General features: G+C 37.5%; 1 long non-coding RNA gene across 1 annotated transcript in view; it reads left to right on the top strand.

Annotated features, from left to right (window-relative positions):
• LOC144977866 (uncharacterized) overlaps nt 1-4,973 on the top strand; it is a 137,501-nt gene that overhangs the window by 129,773 nt on the left and 2,755 nt on the right. The gene's annotated exons all lie outside the window — the stretch shown is intronic.

Genomic DNA, 4,973 nt, shown 5'->3' with positions numbered 1-4,973 from the left:
TAATTATTTTAAAATACTTGACGAAGGGTTTGTACCCGAAACGTCCATTGTCTGTTTTGTTCCCATACAAAGCCTCTCCATTTTCACTCTTTTGTTTAGTATTTTACGATCACCGGCTTCAGGCAATATCGTCGATATAGTCTTCAACACCTGGAAGATCCTGAGTCAGTTGATCCATTATTATTTGAAAATATCCCGGAGCTGAATTGATGCCAAAAGATAGTCTTATTTTAATAAGAACACTTTTATGCGTGCTGAGTTAGAGGCGTTCTTGCGATTTTAGTGACAAAGGGATTCGTGTGTAAGCCTCGGTTAGGTCGATTTAGGAAAATCCATAGCCTCCTCCCAATTTGCGCATGAGATCCTCGGGTAACGGTATCGGATATCTGTGAGTTTTCAATTGCGGATTAACTGTAAAAGAGTAGTCTCCGCATACTCCAATTTTCGGTCTCTCACCACTGGTTGTCTTCTATTTTATTGGCACAATCGGTGTTCCAAATTCGTTGAAAGATGTAGGTTTCCAAATACCCTTTGCAATACCGGCATCCGAGCTCCTGTTGAGGTCGTCCTGAATCGCATATGGGACGGAACGAGGCTTGTGAAACACAGACGTCAAATCGGCTTTGAATTTAATGTCAGGTTCAAAATCTTTCAATTTACCGAGTTCTGGTTTGAAGACATCGGGAAATTCTTTACATTTTGTTTACATGCCTTTTGAAGATGCGACTGTCTGTTGCAGGCTTACTACGAACAGAATCCTTTTTTTTCGTTTGAAATAGTTGATCGACCGAGACATGTGTATGGCAGAACGTCCTAATAAGCGTAACGACATAGTGGTGATAACAAAGTTTATTTCGCGGCACGTTTCGTTCACAGACACAGACAAGAAAACAGTTCCCATGACGAGGAGTCCCAGGTTGGATGCACATTGATAATTAATGTTGGCATTAGAGAGTGTTGGTTTGCCAATCCTCTCCCATTTCCTAGTTGAAATGAAATTGTCACATGTCCATGTATCTGTTTAGAAAACAATTCCATGGTTGGATACAGTCGTAGTTAACTTAAGCGGTGCCATTGAACTTAATTGACCCGTGACATGCGACAAATCGTCTTGACGTTAGGCGGAATCGACATTCTCGTTTTACATCTACAGGCTCTCTCGATGTGTCCAGTTTTCTGACAGAAGCGACAAATGGCTGTTATGAATTTGCTGTTTTGTCTGTTGTGGCGCCCATTTCTTCATCTAGGGGATGAGAAATCGCATTCTAGGGCAATTCTAGCTGCCTATTCCTGAATAGTTTCACCTGGTTTCCTCTGGAGGCCCGTCCAAAATGTATAATTTTCTCTGACAACGAATAGTCGAGAGCTGCTCCCTTATATATTTTTTTTTCAATTTCTGCAAACTGAGTGCGGTTATCGCCTTAGCTGGAATTTCTTGACTCGCCATGCTAGTCAGTATTTCGTAAAAAAAGCAATTCGTTAACAAGGGAAACTTCTGCTTTCTTCTCATCAGGTACTTAGTGAGCAGTTGAAAATGTATTAAAACCTTGATATTAGTCACTCCATATTTCTAAGGCAGGGTCGAATGGGACAAAGCTCAGAAGGTTTTGGTAACCATGTATTGCTACCGGTTATAAGTTTCATGAACATTTCCATCTGCTTTTCTTGTCGTTCAACGACTTGCTTCATTTGCTCTATCTTGTTGTTGCAACATTTGCTCATTTTGTTGTTCAATCTGTTGTTGTAATATGGCGACGAGCTCTTCATTTGACATGATGACAGTAGTGCTGACACGACTATATTATGTATAATAAGGTACGAAGATGCAACGCGAGCAAAGGGTAGTAAATTATTGACGAAAAAAAGTATAATTACTCACCCAATCTTCCGACTGCTTAGTTGTATGAAGAGGTATCGTTTTGTTAATTTTCGTGACGTAACAGTTGACCTCAGTGTCCACGATTTGTGGCGGAAAAAAATGTCGGGAAGGCTTATTACCACGTGATCGGCGACTGTCCACGAAGAGGGCGTCTTACCACATGCTGACACACTGCAGGCCGAAAAGGCACTTGTCCCGGTTTTCCGTCCGTGGTATGTTGACTTTCCGACTGACGTAACGAAACGCTCAGATAGGCAGATGCGCAGGATAAAGGTGAAAAATCCTCGTAGCCAATGTTGTGATTTTGACGGGACACCAGAGTAATATTGTGGAATCACTCAACTCAGAAGATTAAAAAAATAAATTATATTATTATTATCATTATTATTATTATTATTATATTATTATTATTATTATTATTATTATATTTTTATTATTTATTATTATTATTATTATTATTATTATTATTATTATTATCATTATTATTATTATTATTATTATTATATTATTATTATTATTATTATTATTTATTATTATATTATTATTATTATTATATTATTATTTTATTATTATTATTTATATTTCATTACTATTGCAATTGTTGATAATTTACGAGTCGGCCTCGACTGATCTCCGCCGCAATCGTGGGGTTGCACAATCTAGACGCCGCATCACAGCTGTTTCGAACGCGCTACTGGCGGGTGGGTTGGGACCAGACCCCCTCGGTATGTTGCACGCATACGCATTTTCCCGCGCCACCGTTTCACTGTATTGTGCCGTAGTTGTACACATGTGTAATGGCTTATGATCGCATAGTGCCTTTTGGTAGATGGAATTGATAATCCTTTGCATTGTGTTGTAGATAGTAATAATGACTAAAGAGTTCAAGGGCCAATTATGATAATTGAATGTACAACATCAAGACATTAAAATACAAATCCAGATTCCAAGTTTCATTTCTTACTGGTTTATTTGTTGTGATAAATTCCAAATCCAAATCAAATAGCACGGTCATAATTCAATCAGTTTCATAAATTTCAAATCCGTAAAACCAGTCCAATTACAAAGTCATTTTGCCTATATAACAATTTTCAATGTACGTGGAGTATTTCTAAGTCCGTAAACTATAGATTCTAAGTAGGATGTTAGAGCTTGCAGCTTGTAGTAGGAAAGTGCAGCTCATAGTGAAATAGAATGGAGAATCGAATGTAGAGTAGAATGAAAAACACTCTAAAATGTTCCCACAATTCCTTTCCAAAGGTCAGTTTTTACGCCCAAATAATCAAAGGTGGCACGCCCAAATAAACCGTACGCCGAAAGAAAATATTTTCTAGTACTCAATATAATGACCAAGTTTAACTGATAAACAAGCACCGTGAACTCATTAAACCCATTTGCTGTTACCTAACTTTCTTACAGTACCGTTGCGCCTAGTTCGCCAAGGCCGCATAGGAAGCTCTTCGATTTATTTGTTTATTTTATTTATTTCTATCATATTTACACTCACATGTGCCACGTCCTTTCCTTGTTTGCTTGTTGGTATCATTTAGTTGGGTTTAGTAACAGTGGAAATTTTTGATTAGGGGACGGTTGTTATTTTGTATGTAATTATGAGAATTATTAAATGTTTTAAATTGCCACGAAACCATTTAAGGCCTTAATCGGGTCTGTGTTCTCTACTCTAGCTATAGTTATGCTATAAGGAAAATAGAATTAAAAACAGTGATACTTTTCATTTTTCCTTCCAGTTTTTCTTGGCATGGTCTATGTCGTTTACGTTGGTATTCCTTTCCGATTCCATTAGTATCAGGGTGATGGCGGAGGGGGACTGTTTATATTATTTATCTATATTTGGGATTGGGTGGGATGTATTGTATGGTGGGGTTTGAAAAAAGGAAAACAATATACTTAGTTTTCCACAGAACTGTTCTGACTACATTATTCCGGAGGCCGAAGAGTTTGGTGAAAGGTGATCGATTCTTTGAAGTTGTGTCGATTTCAAAAGTAAGGCGGGGGGGGGGGGGGGGGGGGGGGGGGGAGAAAAGACATGTACGTACCTTGTTATTGTTGTATCCAGGAAATTTTGCAATGATTATTATTATGAGTTGGTGAAAATGTTGTGGGTATTTAAGTAGGGCAGACTCAGAAGAGTTAAGTGGTTATATGTGAGAGAACATTTTTTATTATAGTAGTATATTTAGAGTATATACAAATATATGGCAACAACATTGTAAAAAAAAAATCGCAAAATGACAACTTATAGAAAACAACAAACAACAACACAGAGAATCAAGTAACTTATGTGTGGGCCCTTTGAATACTATTTCAGTCACCGATCAGAGAACTTAATCAGATATTAAACACATTCAATCATTTACTGGAATTCGTTTTCTAGATTTCTTTATAGCTTTGTTTTGTGGTTCGTGTATTTGGTTTTTGCCTCACTTGAGTCCTTTGAGGAGAGGGCAATAGTCAGATGTATAAAATTAATTTTAAAAATTTGAGGAAGCTCCCCCCACATCTCTCTGTTATCGACTGTAATATATTTTGTTTTCAATATAATTTTTTTATGAATTTGAGTTGAACGTGTACATTAGAGATCCCCTTCTTTTGTCTGGATGGGATAATTGGGCTATTTTCACCCTGAACACATGTTTATTGTTTTCTTGCAACCAACTTCTATATGCTAGTTGAACCAGTCATCATTGGTTTACTTCTGTACCCTAGTTGAACCAGTCATCATTGATTTACGTCTGTTCCCCAGTTGAACCAGCTATCATTGGTTTTATTCTGTGTTCTAGTTGAACAAGTCATCATTGGTTTACTTCTGTGTCCTTGTTGAACCAGCCATAATTGGTTTACTTCTGTCCCTTAGTGGAACCAGTCATCATTTGTTTACTTCTGTGCCCTTGTTGAACCAGTCATAATTGGTTTACTTCTGTCCCTTAGTGGAACCAGTCATCATTTGTTTACTTCTGTGCCCTTGTTGAACCAGCCATAATTGGTTTACTTCTGTCCCTTAGTGGAACCAGTCATCATTTGTTTACTTCTGTGCCCTTGTTGAACCAGTCATAATTGGTTTACTTCTGTCCCT

The sequence above is a fragment of the Berghia stephanieae genome, chromosome 8 (genome assembly GCF_034508935.2).
Source record: "Berghia stephanieae isolate SIO BIC M18660-M18661 chromosome 8, UCSD_Bste_1.3, whole genome shotgun sequence".
Taxonomy (NCBI): domain Eukaryota; kingdom Metazoa; phylum Mollusca; class Gastropoda; order Nudibranchia; family Aeolidiidae; genus Berghia; species Berghia stephanieae.
The sequence above is the reverse complement of the archived record's forward strand: the minus strand, read 5'-3'. Positions and strand labels throughout refer to the sequence as shown.